Source organism: Lepisosteus oculatus, chromosome 4 (genome assembly GCF_040954835.1).
Source record: "Lepisosteus oculatus isolate fLepOcu1 chromosome 4, fLepOcu1.hap2, whole genome shotgun sequence".
NCBI classification, from domain to species: Eukaryota; Metazoa; Chordata; class Actinopteri; order Semionotiformes; family Lepisosteidae; genus Lepisosteus; species Lepisosteus oculatus.
This window is the reverse complement of record NC_090699.1, coordinates 20,007,440-20,030,259: the sequence shown is the minus strand read 5'-3', so window position 1 is coordinate 20,030,259 and position 22,820 is coordinate 20,007,440. Positions and strand designations below refer to the sequence as shown.

At 36.1% G+C, this 22,820-nt stretch overlaps 1 long non-coding RNA gene across 4 annotated transcripts in view; it reads right to left on the bottom strand.

Moving 5' to 3' along the window:
- Positions 1-12,792: 12,792 nt before the first annotated feature.
- Positions 12,793-22,820, bottom strand: part of LOC138238166 (uncharacterized) — a 40,758-nt gene continuing 30,730 nt past the window's right edge. For 2 of the 4 annotated variants that reach the window (XR_011189307.1, XR_011189306.1), the window contains one exon: positions 12,793-13,159. This is a non-coding gene — a long non-coding RNA (uncharacterized lncRNA). The remainder of the gene's footprint in view (positions 13,160-22,820) is intronic. The other 2 variants (XR_011189309.1, XR_011189308.1) reach the window with 1 other exon arrangement.

Below are 22,820 nucleotides of genomic sequence, written 5' to 3'. Positions count from 1 at the left end.
GTTGAATTTTATAAAGAATCCAGATTTGTTAAATCTCCATTCAGAATAATATGAGGTCAAATAAGGCATCATTTTGTGCATAAAGGAAATTAACTCTTGTGTAGATCAATTATACAGTATGTTCAATATGTTTATTGTCATGCGTGCAAGATCATGATTCCAATGACTTGATGACCAATTTATCATGATGGGATTGTTGTTGGGCTCTGTTCCCAATGGAAGACTAATTCATATAGGAACATCCCCCCGAAACACTTACGTTCATTCAACTGCCCATCTCAGTAATGGCCAAAGCCAGTTCTGCTTTGGATAGGGGATCATCTGATTACTTGTCCATGAGGGTGTTACAGCAGGTATTTTTTTTTTTTATATTGCCATTCAAATCCCTTGCACCGTAACTGAAAGGGGGCATTTTCAAGTCTGAAGTATGAAACGATCTCAATTCTGTTATGTTTGCAAAATTCTCTAATTTCTACATTTAGTCATTAAAAAAGCACACAAAAAAAGCTTGCCTATTGTGAATAATGAAGTCTTTCTTTTCTTCACAAGAGGCACGGACAACTGTGAGAATTCCAGGCACAACAGTAATAATACTGATGAGATCTTAGCGTGGTGATTTGATTCAGATGTGAATTAGAGTTAAAGAGAGCACCCTGCTGGGACTGTACTTAGGACAATCTTTGTCACTTTACAGACAGTTACTGTTAATCTCACTTTCCCAAGGATTCCTCCTAATGATAGCCAAATGAATCGTACTTAAATACTCTGCATTTTTACATAATAGTCTGCAGCTTAAATTTTCTTTTAAGTTCAGCTGTCATATACAATGTCACTGCACAAACCTTTATGTACAGTACAAGTGTTTACTTTCAATGCTCTAAACTAATAAAGCTAATTTTTAAAAAATTAAAATGATAATTTTATACTTAAGACGTTATTAGATTGTAAACCAATGTAGGCAACTCCAGTTACAATTTAAATAAATAGCTGTACATTAGCAGGAACTACAGCTATGATAACTCCACCTTGGAGACTCTTTGAAGAAACAGTAACTTAAATTAAATTATTGTTGATAAACTGGTTACCAAGATAACCCAAGGTGAGGCCACCATCGAGCTGATGTATATGGGTAAGTCTCTGTGTTACTGTATATACAGTATGTGTTTTATAACAGCCCAGGATTTGCTGTCCAGATTCTGCACCCACATAAAAGTCATAGTTACATATGTAACATTCACGAATGTTTACCACCAACACAGCACAGTAGGGAGAGATTTCAGCCCTGGTTAATTAAACATTTGAAAGATTAGGGATAAAGCACATGTATCCTGTTAGTGACAGCAGCTTTAAAATGACTGTTACACAAATTAACACACAACCCATAGATCTAAAAGAAGCTTTTGATTCTCTCTGGAAAGACAAGATTCCACACACAGGGTTTCACTAAAGTAACTGGCATCACTTTTTTTTATTTAATAAAAAAGACTATGCATATATAAAGATGCTTTTCACAGAAAATTAAAAAAAAATTAAAGGGTGTATAAAGTGCACCGTTTATTTCTAAAAAAAGAGTAGAGAGTTATATATAACTCTTGTACTTTAAGAGAATAATTTTCAGTATACTATGAAGCACAAATTAGTACAAAGGAGCTTGGATGGATAATGTAAGAATACTGTAAGGATGGAGGACAGTGCCCAGTGACCAGGCAGAAGTCATAAATAAAATTATTCCCAAATAAAAAGGGTAAAATTAGAACCCGGCTCTGCTCATGAGTTTTTAAAGACGTTACTCGGTATTTGGTTCCTGTTTATTCTCCACGAAAGCTGAAGCAGCTACACTCTGGCATGTTACAAGAAGACAAGAAGTCTGTGCCCTTTACCTAAGAAAAAAACAACCATCAATTGTTTGTGCCCTGTGAAATATACTTAAAGGAGTCCAAATCAAAATAAAACATCTACATCACTAAAAATAAATATAGCCTTAAAATAGGCCAACCATCTTTTCAAAGATGATTTTCCTATGGTGTTTGATTTCATAACCAAATTAATATTTTATTGAATCACGCTACCTGATGTGGCAGGATTTCATTATTCACCCAAAATAATCTGTAATGACAAACTATCATCTGTGTGGTGGGTCTTATTGCATCATTGATTATATTTTTGCAGACCACAGGAGCTCCCCTAATAACAGAACACCCTTTGTTTTTAATTCACTCTTCCCAATCATGTATTTTGTTCCAATTGCAGAATAAAATTGTATTATTGATCAGTGTTCCAGGCATTGATGTGAACTGCGCAGAACGAGCTACCCTGTCTCTTCTGTTTACATACCGTTTGAGCAGTGTTTGATTTTCTTCAGTTTGGGGACTTATATCCCAACTGTGTGGAAAATCCATCAACCCTGACAGGTCCATTATACAGCCAACCTTTATAAGTTTTGTCAGACCATCCACACTCTGATATCACTTTCAACTAAAACTGAATAAAAAAAAAGAGCTGAGCACCACAACCAGTGTACATACAGGTCTTTCTTTCAAACAGATCATGCTTTGTTATAAACATTGAATTCTTTGCATTAAACATAAGGCGCATTAAACATTGTTTATTCATTTTTGTATTTGGTAATAATGTGTTTTCTTCTTCCCAGTGGTGCAGACAATAAGTAGGTAATAATGAAGTACATGGAAGTATTAAAACTAACAAAGCCTTTTGTAGGTATGATTTACCAGATACTTACTGGGGCTGGAAAGGGAGCTGTGCTGTCCCACTGGAAATTCAGATTTCCTAGAGAAGCCTCTCTAGGATTCTAAAATAATAACAATATGAGCATTTACAATACCAATGAAGGATCGACTGAATATTTATTATGAAAATGGAAGTGTTTCTCTTTATTTTGTGTTGGTAAATTCTGATTTGTTTCCCTCAGGACCCTATTTGACTCCAGCAGAACTCTAGATGATACAGTTTAACCTTTAATAGAGCCAACCATAAATTCCACCCGAGTCACATCTATTCCTAGAAAGACAGTCTGCTTAAATACAGAATTGTACATTTAAATGATTTCACTGGTGACAGCCCTGCTGTGACAGAATAACAAATTCTGCTGAACAAATAGGCTCTAGAGCCTGAGTGACTCCCAGGAGTCAAATTCGAGCCCTCAGGCAGTGGTTTGTAAAGGACTTGTTTCACTATGGCCTCACTTCTTGAAACATATTGGCTTTGTTATACAGGATCCAAAGCTAATTCTCCAGTTTTGTGTGTGTGTGTGTCCAAGTTTGAGAGAGGAGAGGTTGATTATTTATTTTACGATGGGACGTCTGTAAGAAAAAAAATCTGATAATCTTTACTAATCCTTTACTGGCTTCAAGGGCCCACTTTCCAAGGCCTCTTCTGGATATTTTAACAGCTGCCATTAGCACTTATTGGTGTAAGTGAATTTATTTAAGAGCCCCTACCCCTTAGCATTACTTGACACTATGTTTTAGCATCTCATCATGGGAATAGTTCTATATTTCAGCTCAATGATAGCAGGAATATCTCTGAACCTGCACATACGCAGCAAGTGTACGTTGTGATTATTTCCTTACAAGTATGGTGTTTCCTTCCAGGGGAGGCATGAACATGTATTCAAGTGTGCCAGCACTTAAAAAGAGCATACATCTAGGCATGGTGGAGTGTCACTGGGACATTTATTTCTGATTCTAGCTGGAGAACAGAACTGTTACCAGTGCAAGTTGATGGAGCCTCTTAACTATATTCCAGCACATTCGAAAAACAAGCTTGACTTTTTTTTTTACTTACCTTTTTTTGTGGAGAATTGGACAAAAGCCATAGTTTCCTCTGAGATAGCCTGTTAAAGCTATTCTGTAATCAACCAACCGTGGCCCTCCCTCAAAGAGTAGGAAGACATTATTCAGCTTCCTCCTTCTGATCCTGGGTCCACAACAAACCATGTAATCCATGGTTGAGTGGCCAAAGGGAAAAAAAAGAAACACAAAGTGCTCCTGTCACCAATTGCAGATACCAAGGAGTACAGCTTAGACACCACGGGCTGTCTGGGTGTTCTGCCAGAAGCACCTACATGCTGCAGTGACATATGTTTGTGGCACTGAACACTGACCCACATTTTACACAGAGGGCAGGACTGAAACAATTTCAGTTCCATAATGTGCGCTGAAACAATTTATGTAACCCCCCAAAATTGTAAGAATGTGGACTTAGATATTTAGCAGGTTAATAATTTCTTAGTTGAGTTTTCTCCTATTTCTTTTTTTTTAATCACTGTTGGTTTATAAGTCCTTAACTTAACATGCTATCCAGTCTGGCATGCTTTTGCAGCTCTGTAATGAAGATGGAGAACTTCAAACATTAAGGTCCATTTCCCTACGAATTCAGCAACATTTTCTACATAAAATCTCAGCGGGATAAATAAAGAGATCCTAAATTATCTTAATATGCTCTTTGCTAATTTGCAAAAAGAAATGAAATACACAAATGTATCTAAATATCTTGAAAATAAAGTGGTCTCTACTTCATGTTCTTAATTATTATTGTATTTATTAAGTTTAAGTATGTTTCCAGAATATGCTAACTGTACTCTGAAGACATGTAGGGATTCTTAAATCAGATCTAGTGTCTGTTTAGCCTATGGTTTCAAGCAAAAAGGATTAATATAAGGAAAATCGTGATGGACTATCACACTTTGTTTTGTATCCTGTTAAGGTAAAGAAGCATGTGAAAATGTAGCTATAAACAATATTTCTGTAGATTATCACTTAGATACCTGCAAACTCCTTCTGTCATATAGTTGCTCTGGGAGAAGGGTCTGAGACTCAATTCAGTTTAGCCATTTAGGTTAAACAGAAAAAAAACATTCCAATGTGTAAGTGCATGAGTTTGAAAGCAACATATTATACCTACTGAGCAGAAAATAAAAATAAGAGAGATACACCGATTTCAATTTGAATAGCGTGCAGGAAACATTTACTTCGTCCAAATATTTTAAAGAAAAAGAAATAATATTTTGGCACTTTGAACATCTAATGCAAATTATAATTGAAATTACTCAAAACAGTTTTGAGTACTTTTGTGAACTAACATACATAATATCATTTTTCTTATCTTAATAATGCACTTTGCAACCAGTTTACAATGTGACGTAACAAAAGAAAAATATGATTTCTACTATTGCAATTCCAAATTCCATTTGAGTCTTTTACTCTATACATTTGATGACTGATGTAAGTTATGGTTATGTGATATATTTCACAATAAACTAGAGGTCTGTCACTCTTGGAAACACTTTGTTATGTCCTCGTCTGTATCTACATGACTGAGCCTTCCTTCTTCACCTGCTCCTCTTATCAAAGGACAATGCACAAAGGTCATTATTCTGACTGCTAAAGAGAAGTTAAAAAGCCCACAGTCTAAACATAGGTCCTCTGTAACCAACAGCCCTTGTTTGACTGGTCTATCTCCAGCATATAATTAATACCCCCGACAGCGTAATTAAATGGATTCTCAATCAATGGCAATAGTGAAGAATAAAAAAAATACAAAAAGCATATCTCAGGGGCAAACATGATAGAATTACAAAATGAGCAGCTTGCAAACTGTCTTTGCTTTGATGAAGTAACATTTAATTATCCCCCAGTGGAAAAGATCCCCTATTGTTTAAACCTAATTTGTCCCTTTTGGCCACTTCCCTGGCCCACAGGGCTAGTCCTCTCATGTTTCTGTCCCCTTCTGCATCCTCCTAGATGTACTGTCACTGCATTAAACATGTCTGCATTCCACCTCTTGGTCCACTTTGGTGCTGTTAGGCGAGGGCAGTATTTTATCTGTTAAGTGTTGCCCAGGGATCTCAGTTCTCTAGATCAGATGAAAGAAACAGGACCACTTCCTCAAAAGATCAGCCAGGTCAGTTTCTCCTGACTTTGTACTGGCATGAGTTTGTGTTCCCTGCTTCACAAAGATCACCATTCATACTGACCTCAAGGCTCTGCCACTCCAGTCAGACAGTTTTTGTTCTCATTCGATACCTTGGAAAAATAAAAGGTGATAGGTGTCCACATAGCTAAACTCCCTTTTTTTTTGCAAAATAGGAGATAAAACTCCCTTACATGACAAGTAAATTAAAACAGAAACTGATATAGTATAATTCTTTCTACCCCAGGCACAAATCAACTAGGGAAGTTAGTATGAAAACAACAAGCTTAAGCAGAAAAAATAATCTTATCACTTAAATCTGGTAAAATTTATTATTTTATGTGCTTTAAAAACATGTAAAGATGTGACAGCAAGAAGGAAATATTTATGATAGTAATCCATCCCTTTAATACATCCTCATCTATTTCAAACAATAAATAAAGCTTAAATTCCTTTAAAAGATATGTTTAGACAGATTCACATGCACTGAAAAACTGGGAAAGGAAAAGTTAAAACACCGTCGTTAATGTCTGCAATTAAACTTGTGTCATGATGGTTTGAGGCCTGCTCATGATGGTGTGCACTAATCCCTATTTGTCATGGTACATGTGCATAGTTATTTTTCTTTTGCTTTTTTCCCTTTTTTGAGTCGTTTAATGTTGTTTTGCATGTTACTTTGCAAAAAATAGATCCTAAGCGATTTAGATTATCAGACCTGAAAAACAATGCAACAGTATGGACAAGGAAAATTAAGGATGATTCAGTAATGTGTCTATCAGTTCTAGGTTAAAGAGGAAACAAAGATAACACTTTTAAGGATTTCTGAATCAACACCTCTGTGTAGCTGACATATTGTGTCAAGCTTTTTTTACTGTACCACTGAAATTCAGTTCTACAGTAATTCATGTTTCAGACTTGGTTCCCAGTTGGGATTTAAAATTCTCTCAGCTTTTTGAGGATTAAACACATGTTTTGAACAGGGTGTTTCAAATAAATATTACCTGTGTAATTAAATTTATGTCTTGCAAAATTAATTGTGTTTAAAAAATAGATATGTGCAGATAGTATTCCTTATTTCACTGGCTATACTGACCGGCGACATCCCTGTGTGTGTAACAGCAATTATTCCTCTTCCCAGTCTTATCACTGGAGCTTGAAAAGCTGTAGCAGTCCCACATGTGCATCTACTATTATTGCAACACTGATTAATGAAAAGTGTGCTGCAGGAGAAGGAAACCATCCATAGAAAAGATCACCCAAACTTCTGGGCTGTCCACATTTTCGAAACGGTCATAATCTCTTGTCAACTGTGTATTTCCAAAAATAAAATACTACTAAAACATTTTTAGCAGATTTGTATTATCCTATGTGTATAAATCCTGTGAAAGTACAAACTTGGAAAAAATAATATTTTGCATCTAGTTTCAACACCATTATGGAAGGATTATATACAGTGTTCTCTGTCCACTTCATTGCCTACCATTTGTAAACAGAAGCACAGAACAAATTCACATTAAGCTTGATAGTTTCTTGACTTCACATTCTAATGCAATTTAAAAGAAGCATATATTTGCATAGTGAATTAAAATTAAGACCTAATTATGCAAATAAATTACGAGATGTGGCAGGAGATGCTTTTCAGTTCATTTATTATCTCATTTTGTAAGACAATAGTCACTTGATAGTTAAAAAATGTATTGTTTTTTTTTCACAAAAAGAATCCATACAATGGAGTTAAAAATTGAAGTGGATTTCAATTACAAGATTAGGACCTCATCACTAGCATGTGTTTTGCCTCTTAAGTACAGCAAGCCTAAATCCTCTGCTTACTGGAGAGGAAGGCTGCTTTTGTATAGATCCCTCATTTTATTTTTCATGAATATTGAAACAGGATCCAGCTGCATGCTAGATGAAAAAACTGTAAACTGGTTTATACAAAAAAAAACCATTGGGCTTTCTTCTGTTATTCAGAAGCTAGGAAAATATAGAGAAACAAAATCTCAAAGTGCAATTATTTTAACAGATGAGTTATTTTGACTTTAAAATAAAACTTCCTGCATGGGAGTTACGTGTTGTCAATTTCAGTACTTGAACAAAAGACATTTAGGAACACGTAATAGGTTTATTCCATGCTGAAAAGAGAAGAAAGAAAACAATGTTTCAGCCATGGAGCCTTCTTCAGGTGTCACACCTGAAGAAGTTGTTGACCCTTGAAGAAGGCTCCACGGCTGAAACGTTGTGTTTTTTTTCTTCTCTTTTCAGCATGGAATAAACCTATTACCTGTTCCCTTTGCAGCCAACGCATGCTGATGCAGCTACTCACCTGAATACTTCAAAAGACATTAATATTACTATCAGAACAGTTGTACTTTTATGTAGTAACATGATTAGCTCCATTTTGAAGTACTGTTGTACTACTCTAGTTGGTCAATGGGATGTTGGTAGGAGCCTTCAGGATTTCTCTGAATTAAAGTCAATGGTGCCAATGCTGTGGACGGACACGAATGTCCGATCACTCATTATCTCCAAAGCATGGCGGAGAAAACTACTAGCTCATCTTTCTATGCCTTTTAAAATTCACCTTCTCTTTCTCTTGTGAATCCAGGACTTCTCTGCACTTAGAAGATGGTTAGGTGTAATTTCTGCCACACGTGACACATTTAAGGTCTGCAATAAGCTCTAAATACTGCCCAATGTCAAATCAAGAATCTCCCTAAGGGATTGCTGTGCTCCGTCAGAGCACAGCTGGTCCAGACAAGACGGAAGCCTTGTTTGGACCACAGTTCCCAGAAAGCAGAAAATGAAGGCCACATTAAGTGGTTAACTACAGTAAGCTGTCAGTCAGTGGTAAATCTGCTATCTGGAAGCTAAAAGGTTGTCTTCCTAGAACTTGTGACGTGACTGGGCAGCAGCATCTCATTCCCTAAAGGCTTCTGGGGAATGTTATCCAGACAAGTTGCCATCTTGTTCTGACTGACTATTACACAACCTAATAGTTATTATCTAAGGGGAACACCATATTAATGGAAGATGGTGTCTCAGTTCAAGCTGTCCATGCAAGGTAGTAATAGAGACATTGGACACGAAACCCACTAAGAGCGTTCCTTGCAAAAGTATCTCGTTAAGCCCACTCCTTTTCCTGTGACTCTGTGATGCACATTCGGTGCCAAGAAAGGGCTGCGATCTTGTGGATCAGACCATCTACATTACAAGGAATCATGTTGCTGCCTGGGTGTCCAAAGTGGCTCAACAGGTAAAGGAGGCTGAGCTCTGTAGTTGTAGGTTCAAGTGTGTGTCATGTCTCTAGCCAAGTGTGACTGGGCTTCCCCCTCTCAGCTCTCGGTGGTACAGCGCCCCCTGTGGGCATGCAGTGCTGTCAGTGAGGGACACGCCTCTCCTGCAATTGGTGGTGAACCTCTGGTATGAGGCTGCGCTCTATATGACGTTTTGAAAGCAGAGTGGCTCGAAGATGGGCAGGTCGGAGGAGACGGCCTACTCATCCCCATTCTCCTCATTGAGACTTGGTGACTCACAATTTATAAACAAGACATGTTTATAAACAAGACATGACGAAGGTGGCACCATCGAGTATTCATAATACTCATTAGACAGGATTTCTTGCAAAAAATAAAAAAGCATATAGATATGTTATACATCTGTCAACACTACAAACCTAAAACAACTATTTGCCTAATAATGTATGCACTGTATGTGTCATAACATCTTGACAGCTTGAATATCCTCAAGAGATTAAATAATTAGCTTGAAAACATGAAAAAGTCAAGCACCAAGTGGGAAAGGGAACACAGGGAAGTTAGTTCAGTACACAGCATCCTGTGTTGCTGAAATAGTCTGAAATACAGTAGCATTCTACAGTACTTTCCATTCAGCTCCTGAGTAGTTTCAGTACTTTCAAAACGCTTTGTGCTCAGGGTTCTGCCAAAGTAATTCAGAGCTGGGCTGTAGCAGGAAAGATACTGACATTGGAGGATTTAGCATTTATGCTTTTTCAAGGTTTCAATCCAAGCCATTTTCTTTTTCAGGATCTTACATGCATGACATGTCACAGATAGGAAGTCACTATCCTTGCTTCTAAACAAAGCTGGATCTCTGCAGGATGTACTAAATTAAAATAGCCATATCAATAGGCTTTCCATTTAACCATGCTTAACTCACAGGGAGTTAGGGACCTGGCTGAGAATCCCTCTAACACTCTCAGTGGTTAACAAAGCTGAAATTTTCTTTAGGATGTTTTTACATAACAATGAAAATGCCATAGTTTTGATGACATTCAACATGAGCACATTTTGTTTTGCTTTTATGTCCTGTTTTTTTTTCCTAGACGTTGGTCTTTTCTCTCTGTTTCTGCAGGAAAACCTTTAAATTCCACTATTTCTCAACCAAGTTTCATAAAAATATATAAACATTAGAAAGTTCAAAAGTAAAACTCTAGTACAGTATTACTAGAGGTTTTTCAGTGCCTTGTTAATTTTAAATACACATTACTGTAGTAGGCTGACATTCTACTGACTCTTGAAAGATTTGTCAGAAGATATTTTTCACCAAAATGAAAGAAAAGTTATGTATTGAATGTTTAACATTTAAATTAAGACTATCTCTTCTTAAACAGAATAAAGTTAGAACTGCAGTAAAGCCTCCAGCAGAGGTCCTCCTGTTAAAAAATGAACAGAAAAGGGCCTTTTTGGTGAAAAGCGCTCAAGTCATCCCCTTCTGTTGTGGCAGGAAAGACTTCATATTGTCCATGTTTCTCCTATTTAATTGGAAGCAATTTAAAACCATGCCATTAGCAGTCAGGAAACGCTCTCTTCTGTTGCTGGTAGATGATTTTTATGTGTAAAAGGGTTGTTGGTATAGAGCTTTAATTAAGAATTGCAAAAGACTATGTATTTAAAATATCTTTCTTTCATGCTTAACCTCAAGATTTGGGTTATCTGAGTGTGAAAAATAAATAGCTTAGGTTTAATGAACTGGACAAACATTAAATTTTGATATAATGAAAGTATTAATATAAGTAGTTTTAAATAGGAGAAGACAAGGTACATAACAAAGAACTGTGTCTCATCCTATATAAGCTTGCTAATCAGCTTTCAGATGCTGTGAATAGCTGCGGCAGATTTATGTTAATATTGTTTTAAGACTGTATTGGTTCTTTGTTGGCCTTATTTATACCTTTGATGTGATCTAAGATCCATTCCAGTGTAAGGCCCGATTGTGAACTACCATATCTAGCATATATCATTTTTAATATTTGCCTCATTCCGTGGCTAATTTAAAAGGTTTATTTCCTGAAATGAATCCTCTTCATCAAATCCCTTGATCCTTGCAAATCCAGAGCAATATCACTGTTTGTATAATAAATTGACCTGTAGTGTCGATTATAAAAAAAGGAGAGCAAAAAAAAAACAAAAATAAACGCCCATTTACATTTACATTTTTTCTCGTGCGTGCGTGTGGTTAATCTAAAACATTTAAGGCTGGAAATGAGCTTCTCCATCAAATGTCCTGATTCCATTTACATTTCTTGCATACAAGTCAATTTGTGCCTGCCCCATGCCATAAATCATTGCCATCGGATTGCTGTGTCGGTACCTCTAGACATTACCCTGGCGCACGCTACTTTAAAAAAGCAATTTAAAACTCCATTTACAAAAAATACCAGTCAGCTTTCAGCAGAGTACCACTTCTTTCAGCACAATGAAAATTAGACTGCATTTCTTAAGACGAAAAAAAAATTAATACATATTTAGAATTTCCCAGCTATGTAAAAGTTCCCTACTATCTTTAACCTAAAACTACAAATTGCACTGCCTTCATTTTGCTGAATGAAGTTTGACTAGTTTCCAGCTACTAAGAGTCACTGCAAACAAGGTAACAGCTTTTTCTATAATCCACATCACAAAACCTCCAACAGAATATTCATTAAAGATTTTAAAAAGAGTTTTATAACTAGTGGTTCAAATACTCATCACATATTGCAGATTTTGGCCTGGAAAAGGTATTTGATAATCTGAGAAATAATAGCTTGTTGGTACTATGGGTGCTCACACATATCTGTTCTGTGTTTATGGACTATAAAATTGATTTAGTTAATGCATAAAAGTGTGAATGTGGAAGACGTCTGATGTATATTAGATAATCAAATATTAAGGATAACCATATACAGTAGCACAGGAACAGACTGCTAAGATGCTTCAGGATCAGTGGCAATTTTCCACATTCCATGCAGTATCGAATAGAACACAGTCACACCACAGACCGCCAACAACGCATAAAGGAGTGGATTCTCATCTGATACAGAAATTTCACTTTCATAATAAATGCACACTTATTTGTAAAATCTATATACACATATCACAGCTATTTCCCCTCACTTCCTTAAAGATGGAGACATTGCTACAGTCTGTGCTTGCAGGAATTCTGATTTAGCATTGTTGAATCTTTAAAAATATGATAATAATTTAATAATGACTTATTTCATATAGCTAACGCCTCAAAGTGCTCTCTGTGTATGACATAGCAGAGACTGAAAAAAATGTGCTTTAGGAAAAACATTTTGTGCGTCAGCAGTGATTTCAGTGATTAACACTTGTAACTTTTTGCAAAATACAGTAATGGGAAAATTCACAGTTCCTGCAATATACAAAAGGATCACCCCTGTCTAAAACAAATTTTAATTAGAAAGAACTTTGGTTATTTTCCTATAAAGAAGTCACTATCCTATTAACAGCATACTTGGGGTCATTCAACAGTGCAATAGAGAACCAAACACATCGGATTAATCACAATTGTCACATTAAGAACGGTTACTGAATAGGTCAAATATGTCTTTATCGAAAAAAATAATCTTGCACAAACTATTTATTCATTTTAAACTGTCATCCTACACATACATATGCATAATTCTTAAATACAAACAATAGTTTCATTTCACAATTTCAGTTTCATGCAAAAGCAGGTTCAAAGACAATAATGTAACTGATTTCAAAGGGTTGCAGAGGGTGGACCTGCCCACCATGCACAATGCAATGCTTAATAACAGTCTTCCTTTTCTTTCGTTCTTGTGGGAGGAAATGGAAAGACAGGGACAATTCTTTGCCAAGTTCTGCATCAACAGCTACGCAGAGATCCAGAGTTCACGAAAGGATCCTGTAAAGATGGTTTGGAGACATTTTTTGACAATCGGTGGGATGCTTCTTTTACAGTGCTGCTGAGAAAAAAAGACAATCTAATTATTTCTACAGCACAAACTTTAAAATCCATTCTCTCTTTCCTAGTATTTACTGAGAAGTCCTTCCAGTGTTAATTTGAACTCTGCTGAACTCCAACTTTGGTCCCTGCTATCCATAAAATTACAGAAAAGAAACTGAGGAGCTCAGAAGCTTGTTTACAGTGTTCACTCTCTCCATCAATAAAAGGCAGATAAAAGAGATTGTGTCTGCCTGACTGGGAAGTCGTGGTCAGTAAAACAGGTAAAATATTGTGAAATGTATCAGGAGATAATTGATGACCCCTTTCCTGAGGAGCTCAAACAGGGCATTGGGAAATCATTTTCAATCTTTGGCTTAGCAGACTAAAAAAAAAAAAAAAAAAATGCTGCTGGCTTGCTCTGTCAATTCTCACTCCTTAGGGTCAAACAAACAGCTTTTCCAGGGCCGGCTCAAAGGCTAGTGTATGGTCAGCCAAGCTGAAAATGTCCCTTGTCCTCCACAAAATGATGCAATGTAGCATTTCATTTACCGACTGTTTGTTATTTGTCATTGACAAAGTTATAATAAGAAGAGCCTTCATATTTATTGACCAGATGACCCCTACAATCCCCACGCTTCGAGTCCCATCTTCACAGAGTCCCCAAGTTGATTCTTGCAATTTCTACATTTGTAACAATGTTTTTTTTTTTTAAAAAAAAGAAAGAAAAAAATCCCCAAACGAACATCCACTCCCATGCCCTAGGCCCAGTAAAAAGGAAACGCGGCAAATCCGATGACTCTCCTGTGACCTCGAGACCAATTAGCGTTTTCATGGCAAGTGATTTGTTTTTTAGTGTGTGGTAGTTGTCCAGTCAGCAACCTTCATGACTGATTAGCCGGGGCTTGGTTTGAGCGGTATCTATCCCCGAAGAAGAATTACAAAGAAACATTCAGAAAGCCAAGGAAAACGTCTTTGGTAGTCTAAGAAAGTTAGCTTGGAAAGAAGAGAGAAGAACAAAATTCCAGAGAACCCCTAAACAAAGAGCTACTTTGATGCGGAGGCATGCTGAAAGGTTTCCCACTGGAAACTGGGGTCAGGTTGAGAGATGGTGCTGGCATGGGGGGGGATTTCAAAACAAAAACTTCTTTACCTGAACAGTAGTAATGTTAAATTGCTTTCAGAAAAGCCAGAAAACTGGAAAATCATTAAGCAGTTAACCTCTGTTTGTCCTAACAGCAGTAAACAAAGCCTAATCCCCGTAATTCGTAATTTTGACATCGGGTTTTATGCTTGCAATAGGCATCATTATACAGAACAAGCATTTACGTTTAGGGAATAAGTTGAATAATACATTGAACAGAGAATTTAGGGCATAATCTGATGATTAATTTCTCAGTGAAAGATGTAAGAGGGGAACATCATAATTCAATATCTGAAGATCCAGGAAAGTCTAACAGATTTCATTTGGACTTCCTTGCAAAAACTTGCGTTTATTCAGTTTAGAAAAGATGGTGTTTCCAATATTTTATTTATTTAGTATTCATATTGAAACTATTCCTTGAAAGAGTGCATACAGAATTACAGCCTCGATCATCCGGCTGTAAATTCCTAAATACACTTAAAAATAATTTAGGCTCTCTCACCAGTATCAAAGCATTGACATCTGTTTTCCATCACTAAACACACTGACATGCTGAAAGTGAGCTCAATGAGTACAGAGTTATCCAAAAGCCACATTTAAAAAATTTGAATAGCACCTATTGTATTGTGTTGACATTACAAATTATGTTTCAAGCATGAACTAAGTTAAATAGTAGTTTTACAACTTGACACAAAGTTTGTATAACACAATGATCACCCAGTACTCTAAAAGAACATGAGATTTCATGGGCATTTCATTTATTTAATGTTTCAATCACTAAACACCTTCCTATAAAGTATTTAAATATTATACACTGAAAATAAAAATATTTTTTAAACAATACACTTCAAAACTTAAATGCAATCTAAATATATCAACGAGTGTACAGTCATAGAGTGAAAGAAAGGTTTGGTAGGAAAATTACTTTTCTTAAACAAAGTCCAGAATGACAAATTACTGTATATTTATAAAAACATTGTAAATACACATTTTGATTGAAATAACATTCCAAAAAAGGTGTCTAAAATGCTGTTTTTCCTGTCACTTTTGATTCTAAAACATAAATCAGCATAGTTAAAAAAACTCTTGAGAATAATGTCGTACTGTTTTTTTATTTATATCATAAATTGCACACAAAAACATTAAGGCTTCTCAGAAAAGATTGTCTTTTGATTTGATATATTTTCAATGGCAGTTTGGGCATTTTTAAAACCTTAGTAAGGAACTTGAAGGTTTATCCTGCATGTATTGTGTTCCTTAAGACTAAAACCAATTCAAATCTCTCTTCCAAAATGCTAACAAAGGGAAAAAAAATTCAGATGATATAGTTGCTGATTTTACATGATAAAACTTACACCTGCACAGTCAGCTCTGACAGCTCTGAGTCCACGTGGCAATTAATTTCTCCATTAATTGTAAACTATGTGACAGTCATGTAAGCACCACAAAGTGAAGAAACTACGTTACAACTTAAAAAACAGAAACCACAGACTGAATCAATAGCTAATGGTGGATTGTAAATCATATTTTCTTGCAGGAAAATGGTAAGACAACAGTGGTAATTAAAAAAAGCAAGGCCTATATCATTTGCATATTTGCAAATGCAGCAAAGTACCCCTTTATTATATATTTTACAGTAATGAGCTTCTTAAAATGATATTCTCCTGTTCCATTTGTCACTCGTACTCATGTACAGCAGACTTGATGGCAGGTTAGAAATCAAGCACAGAGCCTGACACTCTGAAGTTTAGGGAGGTATTTCTTTCCATTTTTCTTCCTTTTGTGTTTGTCCTCACACTATTTGGAAATTCCAGTAATTTGAGAAGCATTTAAGGTTCTTTTCATAAGCATAGTTATTATTGTTTGTTGAAACAAAATGTTCTGATGTTTCTTTTTTTTACTTTTTGTGCTGGAAAGTTTGGTACCTTTATATTTTTCAGAATAATTCTAGGTTTGACATGGGACAAAACTGGAGGCTTTGCAGGTCCTTTATAACCCACAGATGTATTTTGTATAAAGTGTAATATGTATGCGCTATATATAAGGAATGTTTATAACCAGGAATTAACTTATAACCAGCAGTGACTCTATTATATAATTAAAGTGTCACTTAGACTAAACATAGTCCTGTTACTGTATGTGACTTCTGATATTTTGCTACAAAGATATAATGAGAAAACTATACAGTGTCAATTCTGCATGCAAAGCATGTGAAACGCTTATGCAACACACAAAGTGAAGATATCCCTGACTGTCAGGATTTAGTTAAAATCCCTCTGGAATTGGATTAGTTAAGTTGATTTCCCTAACTAACCCTTACAGCACCTCAGTGGACATTAATCTGTTACATCTGAGCATATGCCAGCCAGTATATTCTATTCTCTGAAGGTACCCTGTGTCTTAAAAGACTACAAGCTGGTTGTAAAGAAAAAGCCATCGCCTGAGAAGATAACGTGTTTATATTTTTTACAGACCTGCTGCTTTGAAGTATGACACAGCGTAGTATCCTCTTCATTTTCTCACCCCAAATTATCTCTGCCCTAATCAGCATCGTAATTAAGAACTACTTTTCAATTTACGATTTCAATATTTTTTTAACCCTGAAACCAAGTCGGTAAAATGTTCTTCCCACTTCTAAAGGAATATACAGCATTGTGTTTTTAGACACACTGGAGGATGTGAACCATTTTCTTTCCCTCGCTTAACGCCACAAAGCAGGCCCCGCGAACACAACCTTGGGGCAGCACAGTGTGCAGAAGCCCCACGCGCTTGGGAGCACAACATCTTACAAGCTCTCTGTCCACCGCCCTTATGGCTGCCTCTGGGGTTTTGATAAAAAGTGAAACCAACAGTTTATCCTCTAACAGCGGGACTGAGAACATGCTCGGAGGGGGTGCATTGTAAGGCATTACCAAGACAATGCAGCCATATGGGGAACAGAAGGATCTCCTGCTCGCCCTTTCAAAGCGTGCCTAACGCCAACCCCAATATGCATAAGAGTGGTCACTTAAGGTTACAGTTTTTACCATAACAACTGCTGGAAAAAGTCATTTTGTTCCCATTAAGTCTTATTATCACGGGAGGCACAAATGCTTTGTGTCTTACAATCCGACTCAGTATAAACATTGTGGCTCGGGCAATGTAAATGACAATGTGTTTATTGTTTTTGTTAATCCTGTTTAAGGAAGAATGCTACCTTTGATTTTTTAATTACCAAAAAGGAGAGTAATTACAGAAATGAATGTGAAAGATAACACGGACATTGAAATAAACATGAAGTGGTGGTATCTGTTTAAACAGTAAACAGTCTATGCAGAAGCATTTGAACTACCGGAGCATATTTTAATCCAATATTTTTATCCTCACATAAATATCTATCTTGGCTTCAATACATTTTAAAGGATACTATTTGCTTCTAAACACATTTAATATGTTTTTTTTAATGTAGAGAAACAAGAAAATTGTAGTAGTACTGGTAATAATTCATTAAACTGAAATTCAGAATTATTTTTTTGTTTTTATGTTACATACTGTACATGCAAAAAAGGTAGAAGATAGAACACATCCAATCTAGTTGCTGGAAATACTAAACCTGGCTAATCTGGGTAAAATCAAACAAAAGTTAAAAGTATATCAGTATATAGCCTTTATTCAAAGAAGATTACTGCATAATTTAATGGTCCTGTCACACTGTACATTCCTTTATGATGAAATCCAGGAACTAGTTAATTGCTTTTCTAGTCTAAACATCTTTGTATTTAAGTAAATACCTTTAATATCATTATGTCCCTCATCAGTGCTTTCTTCTTTAGCTCAGATTAGATAATGAGGAGCCTCCTGGAAGGTGCTCTGCAGAAAGCTTGCTATTTTACTCTGTTTTTTACTACTGTAATTCACGTGTTGTTGACTTTTAATAATAGTTATTTCATTTCATTGACTGAATTGACAGTAGATTCTGTATTGTACTACACTGTTGTGTCCGCAGATTATAGACAATATCAAAGAAGACTCGTGCAGTCTGTGCTAAATTACATCATAGTGAAACTGCCAGTGTCCATACAAACATCCGGTATAATTTAGCATGTGCGTGGCCACTTTTATAAGCAGGTTGTACTATTTAAAGCGTGAGCAGACCTTAAAGTCTTGAAACTCATATGGCACAGCATTGGAAAGCCTGGATTCAACTGGATACTGATAAATCAGAAACGATTGCACGCAAATTACAAAAAAAAATTAACCTCCAAACAACGACTGCTACTTAGCAAGAACCCATTCACCTAATGGGTAGCCCAGCAGTGTGTCAGCATTATAATCCTAAAATGTAATGGCTTTTTCCCCTAGAGCTATTCTCTAAAAATATAGTTCTGTATAAAATAATAGGATTTAAATTAGTTTGCCATTCCTATTATAAAATTGTTAAACATATGGCATTGCTGGAGAGGGGATGTATGTTTCCTTTTTTAACCATGTAAAACTCCTTTGTTTGCACAGAGAAAAGTGAAATTTAAAAGGTACAGATGCATTTTCGATTTGAGAATGCTTTTTTCTACATCCAGTCAAAAACAGGAGCACATAACATTACCTGGATGATTTATTTAATCCTGTTTTTGTTATTTTTTAGAGAAAGATGATTTCAATCTAAGACACAAGAACAGGAAACACTGAAGTCGCTCTGTACTGCTGCACTTCCTTCAGTCGGCCACTAGTGAAGGCCCTCCGCTCTGTGTTGCTCTGAGAACCCGCGTGAGATAACATCACGAACCAGTTCAACACACTAGCACTCCTCCAATCACTTTCATTATAGACTTTTCCTTGGGTGATGTTGTCACAACTCACACAAATTCACAGATGTTTCTGCACCTCAACTGCTGCTTCTACTGTAAGCCAACCGCTTAGCCGGCACCCATATGAAATCAAACAGAGCCTGCACATTTCTTCCTAGTTCAGGAACTAAATCAATGCCATTAATCTTGTTTTCATATACAGTATGTAAACCTGCTTTCTGGAATGAATGGAAAAGTGAATGAACGAATAGTTCCCAAACTGAAGCGAATAGATTCAGAATGTAGGGATACAAATCCTGCTGTAAATGAATTTCTCCTACATTATATTACTTGCAGAAGTTCTGCAAGTTTATAGTATGTTTTCAAACAAATGTTGTGCAAGAATTTCACACGACTGCTTATGTACAGTATATGCAATTCCCTCTGCTGGTCTCAGCTCTGGCAGGTTTCTTGCATTCTAACATTATACAATGGGATATTACATTGTTTAATGAGGGATATTTGAACATTTCTGACATGATGCTGTGTAGTTACAGCATGTCTAACAATCATACACAAAGTGTTTATTATTTATACTAAAATATATTTTCATAGATCTTAAACAAAGCCAGAAGATTACATGGCATAATACTGAAATTGTGAAGCCATTTACAATCATAGTTTGTTCAGAAGTAAATGTGGCAATTATTTTAACCTCAATGGGTTTTTCATGAATTATACATATAGTTTATTGAAAAACACACTGGCAATATTTAGAGTACAGAGTACAGTGTAAACAGGGTAGTGCAAATTATGGTACCACATAAATGACTTCAGTGTGATTTTGCTTACTGTTATTAAATACCCAAATGAAAAACACATCTCTGTCAGCCCTGTCAAGACAAAGAATAACACATCACAATCTGTAGCACACACAATTAAAACACTGAATTAAAACAGTGTAAATGAAGGAAAATATTTTGAATGGCGTGTTTTAAAAGGCTCTGAGTTTTACTTTACTGTGGATGTGTTTAAAAAAATGTCAAGAAAAAAGTTGTGCAAAGGGACTGAAAGGATTTAATTATTAGTTTCAATCCTGTCAATAATTATTGGTCCATCTGTGTGTAATAAATAGACTAGCCTCATAATCTACCTCATCATGGTTTAAGGACACCAAAGGGTCTACTAAAGAACAGCAGAGACTATTGATCCACAAGATAAATGCTCTTTAGAATGTTAATAGTCTAATTTGCTTTAATGATTTCTTTCTACTTATTCCAGCATCAGACAGAGTAATATACACTTAATAGTAAACTCGGGGCAGTGGCATAGAAACTAAATGTTTCCTTTATAAAAGTAACTATCAGGTATCTGGCCTGAGAAAGAGAATTAGGCCAATCATACTGAATTAGTTTATTTTTAAGCAATTGTGATTATTTGATTTAATAATTATGCTGCTCTTTGCTGCTCAATTTTTATCCTAAGAGTCTTAGATTGTTCTGCTTCTCATGTGTACATTATATTCACAGACACTACAAGAAAAAAATAGTTGTCTGAGAAAAATTACTGTAACCTTTGCTCTTAATTTTAAGGTATTTCTTTAATGTGCTTTTATCCCAATATTCAATGCTCTCCAACCCCCTGCTCAATAAATTTAATAGAATTTCACATCATTCTAATCTGCAGCTGATCTGTTCCAGTACTGTAAATATCATAGTGGCTAAGAAACACTCTAAGCATATCAGTGACTTGGTGGCCTAGAGTAAGATTTAAGTACCCCAGCCTCTTAAATGTCTGGAAAGGTTCAGTTTGCTTAACTTTAACTTTCCACTGACGTCTCAGAAGACTGTCAAGGGATATTTTGAGAATAATGGAGAAAAATGTACTAATTTCTAAACAACCAATAGCAAAATGTACCTTTAAATGTTTATGTCCTGTAAGATTTCGCTACGGTGGTTCCAAGCATAAATTACATTGCCTTGCTGAAGTGCCATAGACCTTTTTAAAATGCTCAGCACCTACTGAGTCACATCTGCAGTTGACAAACAGCTAAGGAGTAACCTGAGTCTATGTTCTCTTTACTGGCAATTTTTATATTTTATCATTGAAGTCAATGAGCCAATCTGCAATTTACGCTATCGAGAGCGGGATGAGTGTATTCAGAACCCGGTCACACACCCAATCTCCTACTAAAGAGCACTGATAATGTAATAATGCTGCACTGATGTGCAGCCAGTAATGGAGCTGAACATCTCACATTCATCTAACACTACCTGATCATTGCTTTAACGCAGTAATACATTATCCCTGAAAACAGCTGTAAACCTCTAACTTTATCTTTAAAATGCACTCTCCTTTTTCTATGAGGCTTGGCTGTTGCTCAATAATAAAAAACAACAAGTTTCGAAGTAGATGAAGAGAGATTTAAACCTCTCTGTGTGTCTCGGAGGCAGGCGCTATTCCAATGCTGAACCACAGCTGTCGATGAAAGACCCTACCGCTAATGAGTGACTTCATAAATGTTAAATTATTCTATGTACTTAATGAATATTATTCTTCCATATTTGTAAAGCATAGTAGGACTGCTTTCTGTATACTGACATTCTTACTTTAGTCCATTAGCCTGGTTGAATTAATAAAGTACAATGCAGCTCCATGAAAGTAAAGCCACTTCCCACTTTCTCTGGTGTCAGTGCACCAAGGCCTTGTGCTGTAAGACGACAGCGATTTAGGGAAAACCCATCAGACTAATTCGAATGGAGTTCACAGAGGAAGCCAGGATTTGAAGATTTGGCAGAGTTATGAGCTGAGAAAAGAGGTACGAGGTAGCAGACAAACCAACACAATTTTTCAGGCCTTGCCGCTGTGAGTGGACTAAAGGTCATAATAAGCATGAAGATGACAATCTCTTACTTTTGAACTCTGAGAGGAGTGAAGACAACAGCCTGCCATCTTGGTGTAGGAATGATCTCCTCTCAAGCAAATAACACATTCATATGAGTACTGCTATTTCAACATCCTGCTAAGACCTGAAACGATAAAGGAGTTAAAAGCAGTCCTTTGTCCCCAAAGGTGTCACAACCTATTGCCTCTATTATCAAGGATTTATCTGTATTCCTAATCACTCATCACAAATTAAGTAGTAGCATAAAAGCAAAGCATAAGTCTAATTTTATTCACAATACTACAGTCAGTAGTAATATTTCAGTAACCCAGTGTAAAGTGTGCTCCAGCCAGCACTTCTGTTTGTGCAGAAGGTTTCCGAATCAATCTTCATACTGCCTCCTCACAGCCATTAGCTGCACAGGTGATTAATACAGCTTTAAAATGAAGAACGTGTCATTTCGAAGAATTGGGTTTTATTCATGAAATAATAGCTTTTATTTCCTTAATATTATTTCTAAGTGAAATGCATTACTAGTGCTTTGAAACTCATCTAAAGTGCAAATGATCACTGCATTACTGTTACAACACTTTAAAATGGAACAATTACCATTATGCAAAAAACGCAGTGTGAGGAAAAGGAAACACTACCAAAAATGTGCAAGGTAAAGCTTTGTGGGAAAATAACTAATTGAAGTTGAACTGGCTCATTTGCTCGTTAATAGCAGGGGTACACTACTTAGGATCTTCAGGGTCAAAGGAGCTCCTGGTTTTTGTTCCACCTACAGTCTAAATTACATAATTGAACTAATTAATTTCTTAATTGAGCCCATTTAACATCTTTTGCGGTTTCAATTATTTAAATCTAGCCATAAAACTAGTGTGGTGGAGTC